Source organism: Ursus americanus, chromosome 3, assembly GCF_024610735.1.
Source record: "Ursus americanus isolate L20-20 chromosome 3, mUrsAme1.1.p, whole genome shotgun sequence".
Classification (NCBI taxonomy): domain Eukaryota; kingdom Metazoa; phylum Chordata; class Mammalia; order Carnivora; family Ursidae; genus Ursus; species Ursus americanus.
Window position 1 is genome coordinate 50,087,720 of NC_142129.1, and position 17,603 is coordinate 50,105,322.

The 17,603-nt window shown below is 38.9% G+C and overlaps 1 long non-coding RNA gene across 1 annotated transcript; it reads right to left on the bottom strand.

Annotated features, from left to right (window-relative positions):
* Window positions 1–8,532: 8,532 nt before the first annotated feature.
* Window positions 8,533–17,027, bottom strand: LOC123789167 (uncharacterized). The gene is made up of 3 exons (XR_015723750.1): window positions 16,547–17,027; window positions 16,369–16,437; window positions 8,533–8,696 (listed from the first exon to the last, which is right to left on the bottom strand). It is a non-coding gene; the product is annotated as an uncharacterized LOC123789167 (long non-coding RNA).
* Between the last annotated feature and the right edge of the window lie 576 nt (window positions 17,028–17,603).

Genomic DNA, 17,603 nt, shown 5'->3' on the forward strand with positions numbered 1-17,603 from the left:
TCATTTTGAAGGAAAAATCAAGAGGCTATGGCAACTGACTCACACTAATGTTAATAATAATATCAGCTAACTTGATTGTTTGTTCATTTCCAAAAATACTACCTAAGTGCCTTCTTTGTAACAGGCACAGTTCTGGGCCCTAGGTATATAGCAATGAACATGACAGACAAGGTTGTCATTTATATGCCCATGGAGGAGATATACAATAAACAAACATACCACAAATAATAGATGTACAACAAACAAACAAATGAAATGGAATTTCAGGTGGGCAATTTGTGCAATGAAGACATATAAGAGAAGGTGATGGTACTAGACAGTGAAGGGTGGGGAGCTTAGGTTAGAATAGGTGTCTCTGAGGTTGAGATATTTGAACAGAGACTTGAGTGAAGGGGGGATGAGAAAAGCACTACAGGGAGAGGGCAGGAAGTACAAAGGCCCTGAGGCAGCTGCCTTCTCTCAGTGCGGAACCGCATGGCCAGGGGAGCAGAGGCGACTGGAAGTGAGGCTGACAGACAGCAGGGGCTGAACAGTGAAGGGTCTTGCAGAGCATGGTGAGGGCTTTACGCTATTCTCTAAATGAGGCAGAGATTGAAACATTTTGAAAAAGGGAACAACACGATGTGATTTACATTTAAAAAAGATCATTCTGAGCACTTTATAGGAGCTGACAGTGCAGCTCTAAGAGTAGAAGCTGGAGGCCGCTCAGGAAGTTGTTACAATAATCTAGGTGAGAGATGCTGGGGGCTTGGACTCGAAGTGAAGGCCATGAGAAACAGTAGGACTGAAGGTACAATGCACAGGACCCGGTGGTGGGCTGTGTGGAACACATGGAATACGTAGAAGGGGAGGAATCGAGAAGGCACCTCTGAGAGGCTTTCTGCTCTTAGACTCCTTAAAATGTATCTTGGGGTAGGGATTATCCTTGACTCTGATTTTCCTACATTCCAATCAGCTAATCCATTAGTAAATATATAGACTCTACCTCCAAAACCGATCCTGGATCTGTCTAGCTCTCTCCACCTTCCCCACAGCCAGTCTGGTCCACACACTGTCACTTCCTTCTTGGACTATTGCAAAATGTGGCTCTGTCTCCCTGCTCTTGCTTCCACCTCTTCCTCAACAAGCCACTCGGTAGAGAATCTAGATTCCATTGGCCTCTGCTGAAACCTTCATAAGTAAGAAGTGCTTAGAATAAAATCCAGATTTCTCAGCCGGGTTTACAAAATCTTGCATAATCTGGCCCCCGTAGATTTGCCAACTGCAGCTCACAACACCCCTCCTCTTTCCTCTTTGCTCCTTGTATCTTCAAGGCCCATCCTTCATATGCCTCACTTCTCAGCTTGTATGTTACCTCCTTTGTCAGCCTTCCTGCTCACCCAAGTCACTGTTGACTTTGAAAGGAAGAGTGTAATCTCCTCCCCCTTGAATCTGGGCTGACCTTCGTGTTATGCTTGACTAATAGAATGCAGCAGAAGTGACACTGTGGGACTCCTGAAGCTAGGCTCCCTGCAACTCCGCCTGGGCCTCTCAGAACACTCCCACTTGGAGTCCTGAGCTGCCCCATAGGAAGTCTGGCTACCTTGAACACAGCCATGCTGGGCAGGCTATGTGTAGGCACTCCAGGCAACAATGCCAGCCTTCCAGCCATCCCACCCAGGTACCAAACATCCCAACATTGGCTGAATACCGTCCAGATAACACCATGTCAAGCACAGCAATGGATGACTAGAACACTATCACAGTATTTCAATTCTCATAGGACACTTACCACTATCTGATATTTTTCTTGTTCGATAAGTTATTCTATATACCATCTATATATCTATCTAATCTATAATCTAACTATTTACTTTTTATCTATCATCTATCTACCCATTTACTCTCTGTTTTCCCTCCACTAGAATCTCAGCTTCAAAAGAGCAGGGACCAAATCTGTCTTGTTTATTGCTCTATCTTTGGCACCTAAATCAGCACTGTACAGATAAGTGCTCCACGAACGCTGTTGAACAAATGAATCTCTGACTACCCAACCCCTAAAGGCAGCAAGGGTGAAAAACAACAATACACATATATACCCGCACATTCAAATGCAGAGAAAAAAATCCTGGGTGAGCATCTCAAAATCTCCTCCTCCAGACTCACAGAGCTGGCAAAAAGCAGAGCCTGGATTGAAACTCAGATAATTTGACTTTCCATCTGTACCCTTAAATACCCATGCTAATTTGTAAAATGAAACAAGAGTGAGGGAACAGGGATGCCTGGGTGGCTCAGTTGTTAAGCATCTGGCTTCAGCTCAGGGTGTGATCCCGGGGTCCTGGGATCGAGCCCCACATCAGGCTCATATGCTGGGAGCCTGCTTCTTCCTCTCCCACTCCCCCTGCTTGTTTTCCCTCTCTCCCTGGCTGTCTCTCTCTCTGTCAAATAAATAAATAAAATCTTAAAAAAAAAAAAAAAAAGAGGAAACAGTCCCTGATATTTCCAAGTTTACAAACCTTGGTAGAACAGGAAAAAAGAAAGGGAAGGAGAGAGGGCAGCAGGAGGAAAGGAGCCACTGGATCTCTCCCTCACCCCCCATGTTTTCATTTCTAATTTATCATTTCTAGGGCAGATGACTGTTACGGATTTAAAAATAATTATCTGACTTATTATGTTAGTTCTAACTTCTCTTATTAATTTTAATAGGTTCTGGCTTTCTGATAGTTTTCTTAGTGAGTCATATTAAAGAAGAAAATATAATTTTTGGACTAACCTGTATGTTTACTGATAATTTCCTTCTCATTTTATTGCATGAGTTAAAACTTGAAAAATAATATTGAATAATAGCAGTGATACCAAAGATATTGATCCTAGTCTTGATTTGAAATTTTCTCTCTCTCTCTCTTTTTTTTTTGGCCTCTATATGTGATGCTCCAAAATTCTCATTTAATATGATGTTTGCTGCCTGTTTTTGGTAAGTGGTCTCTGCCAATTTTAAGGACTGTAGTTTTATTTTATTCTTTTTTAAAAAACTATGACTGGCTCCTGAAATTATCAAATATCTTTTTAGTATCTATTAACCATGCAGTTTTTGTTCTTTAATTTGCTAGTATAATGAATTATACTGACTGATTGCTTAATATAGTACTATCCTTACATTCCAGAATAAATTTTATTTTATCATGACTATTATTCTTTGATATGATAATATCCTGTTTTGAAATTCTACATATCTGCTCATAAGCAACATAGTTCTACGGTTTTCTTTTTATGTTCTTTTTAAGATTTTAATATTAAGATGAATCTAGAGTCCCTGTGGTCTGGAATGGTTTGAATAAATATTGAAATGATCTGTCCTTTAAAGATTAGATAGAACTCAGCTGTAAAATCATCTGGGTCTGGTTCTTTTACATAAAGGGTCTTCATATTCATTATTCCAATCTTTATTGGTCTGTCCACATTTTATATTGCTTTTTCAATCAATTTTAGCAGATTGTTTTAAACTGAGAAATTATCAATTTCTCTCAGATTTTAAAATTTATTGTCTTTCACTTATACTAATTATTATTTTTTAATTTCTATAATCTCTTCAGGATCCATGATGCAATCTGCTTTCTCATTTCTCACACAGTATATTTAAGCTTTTTTATAAATCCTCAATCAGACTTGACAGAAGACTATTTTATTGTTCTACCCAAAGAACCAACTTTTGGTTTTATTTTTCCTTTCTACTGTTTTTTTCTGTTTTCCATTTTGTTTATTTCTGCTTTTATCCTTATTATTCACCATATCCTAGCTTTCTCTGTTTAGTTTAGTTGTTCTTTTTATAACTTCTGATGGTTGAATAATTGCTTAATTTCCTGTTAGTTTTTTCTTTAAAAAATTTTGCAGCTCTAAATTTTCCTTCCTCTGATAGCCTTTTCTATGAGCTGTTTATACTTCCCCTCTTTCCAGATAATATATAATTTTAGTTTTAACTTACTTTTTCATCCAGGGGTTATTTTTCTTTATTATTCTTACCCAAATTAATTTGGAAGTTCTACTATTTTGTTTTCATTTCTTCTAGTGGATACTTTTTCTTAGCTGTCAGGATTCAACTTTCATTTCTCTACCAATATGTTAAAAAGATTACTAAGAACATCTCTCCCCAAGTCATTTTACTTCCTCACTCCTCCATACTCTACTTCAAATCATGTTTGGGCCTCTCTCAATGTTCCTAAGGGCATAAATGAGAAAGGATTATGAGTTGATATATTAAATTCACAGCATTTGTCTGTCCTAGAAATAATAAATTGGAAATGAAAAAGTAAGGATGAGGGAGAGATCTAGTCCCTATAGTGACAGAAACTATAAAATACCTAAATAAACTAACAAGAAAGTTTATGATGGATGTATTGTGAAAAAAATTATAAAATCTTATTAAGCGATATAGAATGTTCTGCACATGCAGAAAGGCGTCATATACTTCCCAAATTAATAAATGAATTTATTGTAGTTTCTATTATACCTCAAAAGAATTATTTTTGGGGTGATATAAAAAATGATTTGAGAGTTCATATAGAAGAATAAATGACAGAGAATGGCTGAAAACTTTTCTGAAAGGGAAAAAAAGTGAGGAGGGACTTTCTTCCCCAAATGTTATAATAGAAAGCTAATAAAATCAAAACAGTATGATACTGACAAACAAATTACTGGGACCGGATAGAAAATCTAAAAATAGGGGCGCCTGGGTGGCACAGCGGTTAAGCGTCTGCCTTCGGCTCAGGGCATGATCCCGGTGTTACAGGATCGAGCCCCACATCAGGCTCCTCCGCTACGAGCCTGCTTCTTCCTCTCCCTGTCCCCCTGCTTGTGTTCCCTCTCTCGCTGGCTGTCTCTATCTCTGTCAAATAAATAAATAAAATCTTTAAAAAAAAAAAAAGAAAATCTAAAAATAGATCCAGAAACATGTGGGATCTGAAAATAGGACAAAAGCAGTAATACAAACATAAAATGTACATTAAATAAATCTCATATTAAAAAATAAAAGTATTAAAAAGACAATTTTGAAGAAAATCCATATAGCAAGCAGGGGACACAACAGGGACAGGTAACGTTCCTAAAGCAAAGCAGAAAAACCAAAAGCCATAAAGAAAAAGACAGATTTGACCTTATAGAAATTTGAATAATTTGTAAGCCAAAAGGTATCAGGGAGCAAAGGTAAAGACAAAAGATGGATTAGAAAATAAGTTTTTGCAAAAAAAAAAAAATTCTTGTAGCATATATGACAGGTCAATATTTTTAATATCCAATTATCTCTTATAAATTAATAATTACATGATCCAAAAAATGAGCAAGGAAGATGTATGAGAATTTTTTAGAGAAATGAAAATAACTGGCAAACACTGAAATACATTCAGCTTAACTAGTGTCACTGAAATACATGTTAAAAAAAGTCACATGTCAACGTGCTAAAATCGCATAATTTCATTGTTTTTACTTTTTGGAAATTTTTTTAATTTATATTTTTAATTTATGTATTTGAGAGAAAAAGAGAGAGCAGAGAAAGGGGCAGAGGGAGAGGGAGAGAGAAACTCAGACTCCCCGCTGAGCACGGAGCTCAATGCAGGACTCAATTCCAGGACCCTGAGATCATGACCTGAGCCAAAATCAAGAGTTGGATGCTTAACCGACTGTGCCATCCAAGCACCCCTACTTTTTGAAACTTTTACAATAAAAGTTAGAGGGAATAGTACAATGAACATCTATACCCATTGCTTAGATTTAATAATTATTAATATTTTACCACATTCCTTAATCTATTTACTTTTTGATGAAGTATTTTTCATTAAGGATATCATGCTGTTCTCCCTAATACTTTAGCCTGTCCCTTTTAGAAAAAGGACATTTTCCTAAATAACCACAATTTACCATTTCAGCTAACAGAATTAGCAGTAATTCTTTCATACTATCACCCAGCCTATATTATAATTTACCCAGTTGACCCTAAAATGTCTTTTACACCTGGTTTGTCCAAAGTGTAACTTAGTCAAGGATCACTAATTGCATTCGGTTGCTGTGTCTCTGGGGAATCTCTTTGAATCTGGAATGGAATCTCCACCCCCACCTTTATTTCTACAGTAGTGATTTGTTAGAGGCTGGGACAGCTGAATTATACAACGTCCAATCTCCTGGGTTACTTCCTTGCGGTTTTCCTTACGGTTTTCCCTGTATTTCAGACAAGAAGTCTTCACAGATGACTCTGTGCATCTTTCAACCCATATTGAAATGTGGCCCTACTGCACCCATTGGTGTGCAGGTAAGATCTGGTGTCCGCTGTTACTGGTTCTAGGATTATGCATTGCATCAAGGCAGCAATAACCTGATCCTAAGGCTGTAATCTTGTGTTTTCCCAGTGATGACCAGTATGTAATTCGTGAGATGATATTCCAGTGACATGTTAGTAGCCAGTTCTCCATTCATCGTTCCCCTAATTGCCTTGGCATCCACTGATAATCTTGGCTTGAATGAATTGTTTTCATTATGGGTTGAAAAATGGCAATTTTCTAGTTTTATCATTTTTTCAATGTCTAATAGCTGACATTACTCTCTAAGAAGAGCTATCCTTCATTATCAAGGAGCTATTGGGTTATTCTGATATAGAGTTCATACCAAAAAGGCAGGATAAGTAATTAATTCCTTCTGCTTCATAACCAATTTTCAGAGGAAGAAGCAGGGCTAGGAACTACCTCCATATATAACTTCCTCTTTTCTTACTTTTTTAAAAAAACAAATTGGCTTTCTCTTTTTGCATATCCAACTACCTACCTACCTTCCTACCTATCTATCTAGAAAATAAGCAACTCCTAATGTCCAAGAAAAATCTGACATTTACGACTGGTCCTCAGTGGTATCACAGATTGATCTAATGCTTACCACTAAGCCATGGTGTTCACCTGTTGGACACAGACAATCTCATAGAACATCCACTTCAGACAAAGTCACATTGCAACCCACAAAATACCACTCTCTTCTCTCAGCTAATATAAGTGACCTCTGCTTCTCCAGCAATTTCAGCTTTATCTTTGTTCCATTCTGCTCTCCGTACAGGTAACATTTACTAAGGTATTCAATCATAGTGTTACCTCCACTTTCTGACAACATTCAACCTAGAACAAACTTCTGCTTCCTTAGGTCCTCCCACAAATTACCCAGCCAAAGCCCAAATCCCAGAATAAGTTCCTTCTAAAACCGTTTTACAGAGATGCCTTCTTCAGGGCAACCCCCTTCCCCATGGTATACATTCTCCCCTTGCTATGATGAGTGAGGAAAATAAATGCAACTTATTCAGCTACAGGTGTTCCTGATGGTCTTTTGATGAAGGAAATTGAAGAAAAAAAAAAAACCCCATATTTTATATATGACGTATTTCAATATGGCGTTATTCAATCCATAACAGTTACTATTCTTTTTGATGTTTAAACTATCCCAGTTTTGTCGGTGGGAGACCCTTCAGACCAGTTCATGTGACTCTTTCCCAGAATACCATCAATGTCTGAAAGCATCCTTGTGTTTTGGCACGCAAAGATGTTCCAAGCTCACCTGGTGCATTTCCTGCCTCAGACCTAGATAAAATGTAAAAAAGTAATGTAAGCCAATGATTTCAAGGATATGGGAAGTCGAATACTTTCATAGCTTGCTGGTTGAAGTTGAATTTTTATGTTTTGGGGAAAACTGTTAAGGTATCTACTAATCTTTAAAGTATTCAGGGGTGCCTGGGTGGCTCAGTTGGTTAATTGTCCAACTCTTGCTTTTGGCTCAGGTCATGATCTCATAGGTTGCAGGATCAAGCCCTGCGTTGGGCTTAACACTCACCTGAGAGACTGCTTGAAGATTCTCTCCCTCTGCCCCTCCCCCTGCTCGCACTCTCTCTCTCTCTCTCTCTGTCTCTTGAATAAATAAATACATCTTTAAAAAATAGAGTATTCATTCTTATTGACTCAGCAATCCCATTTTGGAGAATCTAACAGAAAGAAAGTAGGAGAATGTAGGGATTTATGCACAAGGATGTTTACTAGCAGCACTGTTGTTGACAGAAGAGTGGAAACTGAATAGCCACCAAAGAGAAAAGGGAGACGAAATTATGGCATATAATATAGAGTATAGAATATTAGGCAGCTGTTTTTTTTAAACAAGTTCCAGCTATAACTAGAAACTATAATGAAATACTGATACACAAAAGAAACATGTTACAGTGTGATATATATAGGATAGTCTAAATCTGGAGGGTAAAAAAATCACCCTGTGTTTGTGTTTTTGTTTGATCATGAGGGAAGAATTTTATTACACTAACTCAAAGGAGTGGGAATGTATCCAAACCATCTTTGATTTGTTTCAGTATGCAGCAAATATGTATATATTTTTTCATTTACCAAAAAATTAAACTTGAGGGAAAAAAATTAGTAAATAATAATCAAACTAAAAATATGGAATTTGATTTAAATATTTTTATAGGCAATCAATAGGATAAAGGATAGCCATTTTAGGGAGAGAGTTACCCAGTTTCTCACCAAGGGCCTGAGTTTTTCTCAGGAGGCTATGTCATCAGAGCCTCCATCCGAAAATATCCCCTCCGCCATATTGAGTCCCAGGTGGTACAGGATGAACTCTTGTGGTGCCTTGGATAGAGCTAGTGGTACTTCTTCACCCACGGTTCCAAAGAGAAAAGCTCTTGACTCCTTAATCAACAAGGAAAGAAAGTTCACCTTGCAGCATCACAGACTGCCCCATAACTAAAGTTTACATTTAGCTGTTCATTACAAAATGTACATACATATGGAAATTTTATGGGACTGGGGACAAAACGACTCTGGGAAAAGTATTTAAAGTCATTATATTTTGGTGATTTAAAAATAAATTAGCAGAGCTTTTCAAAGATAGGAGCACTAAAGCTAAATGGAAAAGAAAGCTGAAATGAGAAAAAGGTGCATCCTTACTGTAGCAGACGAGCTTTCCGCCCAAGGTAATTTCCGTTTTCCGGGTGAGTGGGTTTGCATTCCAGCTACGCTAATGCAACAGTTCTATGTATGAGTAATTTTAGAGTTCTACTCAGCAATTCCAACTCCACTGATAAAACCTTCTTGTGGATGAAACAGTATGTTTACCTTTATCAAAACTGCATTGCCATATGACAGTAAATTGTGACAAACATTGAAAACTACATTACTACTAAAGATGCTATAAACAAACCTTCGCTCTGCTCATGGCCATGAGAGCTTTCAGTAATCACATATTACACAGTGTAAGTATAATTTTCTGATGGCACAATAGCCCTGAGCAGTTTTTTGTTTGTTGTTTTTAAGACATGAAGCATTACCCAGAAAGTACACTGCCCGTACGCCTGATGTTATAGGAACAGGAAGGTTATTAATTTCCCTCTTTCTCTGAATGCATTTCTCATTTATCTTGCTGGGGTTTCAAAAGAGCTGAGAGGAGGCGACTCTCATGTTTAACCTCATGACTTGGCTTTAAGGTCTGCTGTGTGGGGCACCCATTTGTCACTAGTTCCTGCTTAAACACCCTCCATAATTTAGATACCAGGGGGGAGAGGGGAAGATGGTGACTATCAAATCTTTTCTCCCAGCAAAAATATTTAAAGTTTCAAGTTTCAGCAAAGGGCCCAAGTATTCTCTCTAACTTATCTACTCTTTTCTGTTGGTGACTGTGGGGTTGGAAATGCTACTTGCTTCCCTTACTTTAACTCTTTGAGAATATCCTTAGTCAAATAAGTTTTGTCTTCTGTCAAAAAAAAAATATTTTTGGGGCGCCTGGGTGGCGCAGTCGTTAAGCTTCTGCCTTTGGCTCCGGGCGTGATCCCAGCGTTCTGGGATCGAGCCCCACATCAGGCTCCTCCGCTGGGAGCCTGCTTCTTCCTCTCCCACTCCCCCTGCTTGTGTTCCCTCTCTCGCTGGCTGTCTCTCTCTGTCAAATAAATAAATAAAATCTTTTAAAAAAATATTTTTATATCTTTACTCTCCATGGGAAGCACTATTCTTCTTTCCCTTTGTTTGCACCCATCCCCGCCCCCCCCAAACCCAACACCGGTTGGGATTGATGACAGCATTGGACTACATGCTCTATTTCCCTTCTCTAATTAATGTAAACCCCCCTCCTGCCTTCCATTCATTGGATGGAAACTGCTATGTTAGATTTGGCAAATATTTTCCCCTTTTGTCTATTGAAGGTGGCACATGAAATTTACCATTCTAGGTATAAATATTTCTTCTTTTCCATTTTAAATTATTTTTAATATACACACTTCATATAAATTAGCATAGTGTCAAGCACATAGAAGGCAACAAATAGTTATTAAACTAAATATTCTCAGTCATAAATCTGACTCTTACGTACAAAGCTTGGCGTGATGTTGCCAGCTGTGAATAGATGAGAAAGATGTGATAGGGGAATACAGATATATAAAGAGTAAAGGGAACATGCAGGTGCTGCAATCAATGTGCAATTTATCAGGGGCTGAATCACTTTCCTACTGGATAGAGACCTATTTTATCCAGAAACTGGTCCCTATAGGCTCTGACTAAGGCAATTGAAAGAAATGCATGCTTAAGATAACATCTCCCAACAGATTTTAGGGCCAATTCTATGGCATGAACTTACCTAAGCATCTAGAAAATAATTCAGACACAGAAATAACTACTCACCTCTAGAAGTGGATAAAAATATATTCTGCACATGTAGAAGAGAGCAATAATTTCATTCATTATATCCTGAGTATATTTCTCTGGACCATGACTGGCCGGTAAAACATTTTTACTGATTGAATCTAGTACTCATTTACACGGTTGTTTGCAAGTAATTACAACAGCAAATGACATTATTTCTAAAGGTCTAAGCACCTTATATAATTCACAGTGTCAAAATCCTATTTCAACTGATACAATCTAAACAGGATGTGTTAAGAAAAAAAAAAATCCAAATGTTTTCTTTTAACCCAAAATGTTAGAGGTATGGAATAAAAATGGCTGCAGCCACTCAAGTTCAAATTTCCGAAATGCCCAGGGAATTGCACAAAATCTCAGAGTCTTGATTCCTAAATCAAAAGAAGATTTACACACATGAGCTTCCATTGTGCACTGGCTGAGCTTTCGTCTTACCATCCTTCCCAACTCAGCAACACCTTCCTACATTCCCCAGATGTGCCAGATGGCTAAAGATTATAGAGTTTGCCCCCATGCCTTCCCATCCTTCTGACCTTAAGCATGGAGATTCCTGCCTCCATTATCTTTTAACTTTTTATTTTGAGATAATTGCAGTCATGAAGAATAGCAAAAAAAATTATAAAGAATGTCTCAATACCCTTCACCCAGATTCTCCAAATACTGATATTTACCAAAATTTCTTTATCGTTTTCTCTCTCTATATATATGTATGCATATATATATGCATACACACATATACATATATATATATGCATGTTATATCGAGAGATATGTTTTCGTGAACATCTGAAACTAAGTTATTAGACGTGCTTTTCCCTTTACTCCTAAACAGTTCAAGTTGTATTTTTCTAAAAATAAGGACATTCTTTTATATAACCACAGTACAAATTACCAACCAGGAAATTATCATTGATACTATACTATTCTCTAATCTATAATACTTACACAAATTTACTATTTTTCCCACTAATGTCCTTTAGAGGAATAAGAAAAAAGTTCAGCCATATCTCTTTAGACTCCCTTAATCTTTCATGAACTCAACAGTTTTGATAAGTAGTGATTAGTTATTTTGCAGGACGCCCCTTAATTTGAGTCTGCCTGATGTTTCCTCGTGATTAGATTTCAGTTATGCATTTTGGGTAGGAATACCACAAAGCAATGTCATGCTCTTCTCAGTACACCAATCAGATCAGGAGGCACATGATTTGTATTTGCTCCATTACTGGTGGTGTTATCTTTGATTACTTTAGGTGTTTTCTGGCAGGTTTTTTTCCACTGTAATGTTGCTGCTTTTTCCTTGGAATTAATAAAGAACTTATGGGAAGGTACTTTTAGAATATTTAAATATCCAGTTTCTCATCAAATTTTCGTCTTTAGCATCCATTGATGCTTTCTTTCTGCTTCTTCTTAAGTTTTTTTCTGGTATCACAGTATTTTCTCAAGGTAAACTGATAATATCCTTCTTTTCTTAGATAAAACATTTTGGAATGGTTTGGGCAACTGTATAGAGTGTAATTTCTCCTGTAATAACTTTATTCATCAGAATACATCATCATTGTAGCTACATTCATCATCACTGTAGCAGGTAGTTATTAAACTGGTCCCATAATTTAGCAACACTGGTTAAGGATCCATTGACTAAAATGCACTAACAGAAATTACTTAAAAAGACATGAATTTGATAAATCTCAAAATGGGCTTCCAGGGAAGAGGTGACAGTGAGAAAGTGAGCAGTGGCAGGCTAACACTGTTGTTATTTAAATTCACAATAACAAAGGCAGACCTGAATAATCTTGGCATATTTAAATTAAGACACACATGCCCTCCAGGAAAACAGTGAGTGAGGGAGTGATGCTCTCAATTTGAAATTAAATATTGATGACTAATTACTTTCCACACTCTTTTTCCCTGAATTTGCTAGAGTGACTGTTTCTTTGTTTTACAAATAATTATTTGAATCATAGGGCTTTCTGTTTTATTCAACTCCGGGGATGTGAAATTCACAGGTGGCAAACAGAAAAGAGTCTTAGAAAAAATAATGGAACTCCTACTGGGCAGAAAATATTAAGTTATTCAGCCAACGCAGAAATATATTAATTCAGTTCTCTCAAGATTACCTGAAAACTCTTTGTGGCTGTATTTTCTCTGAGGTTCTCAGTAGGGTGTGGTTTTAAACCTTCAGTAGGCGAGAGAATGTATCACCTCATGGCTACAAGGGATGCTCTTTAACGATAGGCACAAAGCACCAGGAGAGCAGCACTAGCCTTCAATCCTGGCTGTACATCGTAACCACCCGGCTCCCATTCTGAGATTCTGATATTACTGGTCTGGGATGTGCCCTGGCACTCAGGGCTTTCAAAAGCTCCCCTAAGTGATCCTAATGGGCAGCCAAGGTTCGAAACCCCACTATCGAACGTTTTTATTTTTACCTTCAGGTTCAAGAAACAGAATTCTAGTCACCTTATTTATACAGGTTTCCGTGACTCACTATACTTTCAAGATCCCCCTAGTAAAGTATCTCTACACATATAAGTGGACCCAAAAAATCAAAAATAAAAACAACTTATTTAAGCTGTTTTGTACTGTAGGGGCTGTTAAAAAAATTTCAGAGACTAAGAGGGCTAAAGATATTTGCCTTAAGTTGCACCTTAGAGAATAATGACTTAGAAATATCTTACTTTTCCCATTTAAGTTCCACTGTGCATGTCACAGCATTGCTTCCCCTTCACAGTTCTCATCACTGTGATGCTTTCTGTTCTTGGCAGCTGACTGAGTTGGTCTGGGGATAGTTATTACATTATCATTAACTGAGTGCCTCCTAGCTACCAAGTGCTTTATATAAAACTTTTAAAAACAATTTTTAAACAGAAAATTATCAGCTTTTAAATAGCTAGGTGAGAGTCAGGATTAGCACCCAGGTCTGAGAGGCTCCAAAATCGATCTACTGATGAAGACACTGTGGGGACATTTCTCATCTTTTGATTAGTTCAAGCCATTCAGCCCATTATTTCCCTAGGCAATTGTTACTGGTTTAGAGGTGACCGTCCGTTCTAGGGGCTCCTGAAAAGAATAAGTATATTCCATTGTTAAAGGATAGGCTAGGGGTGCCTGGGTGGCTTTGTCGGTTAAGTGTCCAACTCTTAATTTCGGCTCAGGTCATGATCTCAGGGTCGTGAGATCAAGCCCTGCATGAGGCTCCACGCTCAGCTTAAGATTCTCTCTCTACCCCTTTCCCTCTGCCCCATATGTGCTCTCTCGCTCTGGGAAGAAAAAAAAAAAAAAGGACAGGTTAATGCTCTCTCTCCTGCTGAACATGAATGAGGAAGCATGGAACCTTGCTTTCCAGTGGCTGCCATTTTGTGACATGAGGTAAAAAAAGCCTTGGTTTGAATCCAATGCTGTGAACAACAGAAGGTTCTCAAACAGCCATCAATAGGGCCAATGTTATCCATGGGCAAATTGGCAGCTTCCTAAATAAGTGATTTCAGATGGAAGAATGCCCCTGAAACAACTTCTTCCTGCTCATACATGTCTGAAATTCCCCTACAGGAGAAATAAACTTTTATTTAATATTTAGACTAAAGACAAAATTCAAACAGCTCAGGACAGGTAACTCACTGACTCACATCGAGTGGTTGACATGACCACATTAACTGGGAGCAGGTTTAAAGGTGAACATACCAAGAGACAGATGGCAGGAAGGAAATCTAAAGAGGGCGGGAAAAGGGATGCTGGCTGATCCTAGAACTGTCGCCAGGACAGACTGTGGAATCTTCTTCAGCAACATATTTTAAATATTTTAGTTGAGATAGTTTACATATTAACCTTACTTGAAAAAAATGCAGGTGGCCTAAATGATTACTCAGGGATTTTTGGGGGGGTGTACATTTCTAAAATTTTAACACCGGGTCTTTCAGTGAGCCTGTGCCTTCTGATCTGTGAACTTCGTAAGTGTTTCTCAGTATTTTTTCCTCCCCCCTTAGGTGAAATAGGAGGGCTAGAGAGGGCTAGATTTGGGTGTTTCCCTTCACCCGACTCAGTTAGGCTCTTAGACCCCAGCGGCTTAGGCTCTGGCTAACTAAATTTCCCCGGGGGCAGGCTCATTAAGAACAGAATGCTCTGGTACATTTCACAAAGGTTCTTTTTCCCCTTCCTCTGCCAGAACTCCTTGAGGGGATTTTTTTTCTCCCGTATTTGTGGTGGGAATCTGGTCAAGCTCCTGGAGGTAAATCTCAGAATATTATAGGCACCCCCTATGAGTCAGGAGTTTTTAATTCTCATACTTGTCCACACTGAGTCTCTAGCAATTCATCAGTTACAGTTCAGGTTTTCCTACCCGGGCCCTGGCTCCTGTGGTGATTTCTGCTTGGGAGTCTGTGCTCTCTGACACCCTGTATTCACCTGTCTCCTCAGTCTGGGGGCAGTGGTTTGCCCTGTATCCTCCCCCTCTTGCAAATACAAGAAGAATTATTGATATTTCCATCTGCTCAGCTTTTCACTTATTGTCTAGATGAAATGGCAACCTCTAAGCTCGGTGCTTGTGGAACTGGCACCTGGAAGTCCTGACTGGAGCCTCTCAACGTTCAGTCGTGCTCCCAATTCAAATGACACAAGAGAAAAATATGGATCCTCTGTGAATGTTTCTATGGCCCACCGTGCTGGCTCTGCAGTCCCATTTTGCTGGGCCTGGAAACACCAAGTGGCCTCACATGAACTGAGGTAGCTCGTCTTACTGCACACATTTATCTTCCAGTGTTTGTAAAGGGAAAACAATTAGGGAATCAGCCAGGATTATGCTTCTAAGCCCCCGAGGCTGCAAACTGGGGTTCTTTACTCTCCTTGGTCAATGATACAAGGACACTTCATCAGTCTCTCTGAACCCCACCCTGGTATGATTTAATACTCAGCATTTCATCGCCATTTCAGTACCATCCCTGCTGCTAACCTATTTTTGTCGTCATAGTCGAGTGTGTCTTTTTAAATCATATGGAAATCAATATAAACAATGCACTTCACTCAGATGGGTGTGTGACACCCGAGCCCGTACATCAGACCCTTAAATTCCACATCTTGTCACAATGACTCAGGCTGTGCACTTCCAGCCCCTCAATTGTATTTTGTTTTTATCCCCTTAGTAAAGATGAACAACAGGCAATTCCCTGTTTTCCTACCAAGAATCACCATATATTTCCTTCAAAATTACAATTCTATGATTTGATCTTCATGGTTGTAATGATAAAAGTAGAGCTCTGGGACTGGTTTCTGAACATTGGAGCAAAGTCAAATAAACCCACCAAGTGGAGAGGTTCATTCTGCCACTGAGCAGCTCAGAGAGACTCACTGTATATGTTTTATCCCCAGAATACCTATTTTCAAGAATTTAAAACCAGAAAAAGAGTGAATTAAGCCCTAACGTGTTGGTAAATCTCATTTAAGCATTCGTGGGTGATTTATAAGGCTCCCCTGAAATCCTACAACATCTTCATCATAACCATCAATCACATTTGGGGAACAGATGCTCAGAAGTGACAGTGTGGGGAGAATTCTGGTTAACGGGATGCCAGCTAATCGAGAGTTCACTCTCCAGGCAGTGTTTCAGGCACCAGGAAGAACTTCCTCAAATATTGACACAGACAACAACCCCTTCCTCTGAGACACATGCGCATTCACTGACCTGTCTGAAACTCCCCTCTTGTGCCTGCAGTCAACTCCTGGCAGCATCTGGACCACAGATTGTCACCACCTGGATCATAATTTTAGAAAAACATGATGCTTAGTATAACTGTATGATTATGATATGAGGAGCTGTCCACATTACAATACATGTGTCATGGGAAGACACACGAACTTACCTTCCCCAAGGAAGCTGTGATTTCCTGGGTGATGCCTGCTTCCTGTACCAATTTCTCAGACAGCAACATGGCTCATCTTTTTCTTGGCATCCAAGCATGACTTGCTGAGAGCCAGAGATATCTTGAATTTCACTCGTATCCTAAGTGATAGAAGAAAGTAGAAAAGTCTATAATCACGAGCACTCCTGCTTACCAGGACCTGCGTGTGGAGACATGATCGTGCCTATTCATCTGCCAGGGCACTCCCTGCTTCGACGTCTTTTGCAGCCTTTTATCCCTATTCACGTCAATTGCACATACGCGCAGGCACACGTATCCACTTTCCACTATCCACTGACAGCAAACGGCTTTAAGAGCTTGGAAACTAGAGTGCGGATTCTTTGGGAAAGTTACTTACTCCTTTTGAGCTCTGTTTCCTGTAAGATGGGGATAATGAAGCCTAATGTGCGAAGCCCTGTGTCTGGCACACAGTCAGTGCTCCAGAGCTGGAAACCATCATTGGCAGTTTCCTTCTCCCTTGAGTACTTGACTGTTCTAATTGCCAAATAACGTCACCCCATGTGTCTTTCAAGCTGCACCTCATGAAGCAAGGTCGTCCGAACTCCATGTGGTTCTATCATACGGGACACACCAGAACATGCTCAACCAGCTTGTAAATTAAGAGGCCAGCTCTCAGCAGTTGATCTGTTTAAGACTTATCCAGCATTTAGGACAATGGTTCATGGGATCTGTTCAAGTTTAGAGGGAAAAAATAACTTGAAGAAACAAAATTTAATATAAGAAAGGGAGGATATTCGTCTTGTTATAAGCTCAAAAAAAAAAAGGACTTTTTCAAGGGATATCACTGATTTTAATTCAATAGAAACATGTGTTAATGATGATACGATTTGTAAACTGGCTAATTTGTGAAGGCACATAGATGTGTGTAATCCTCATATATACCCCCCACAATTTCTTTTCCAGTGACCCTAGATGTTTCTGTTATAACCCAAGATTGTAGAGCTGAAAGGACTCTTCTAGTCCCAGGGCCAAACAGAGGGCTCTTTCCTTTCTGTTG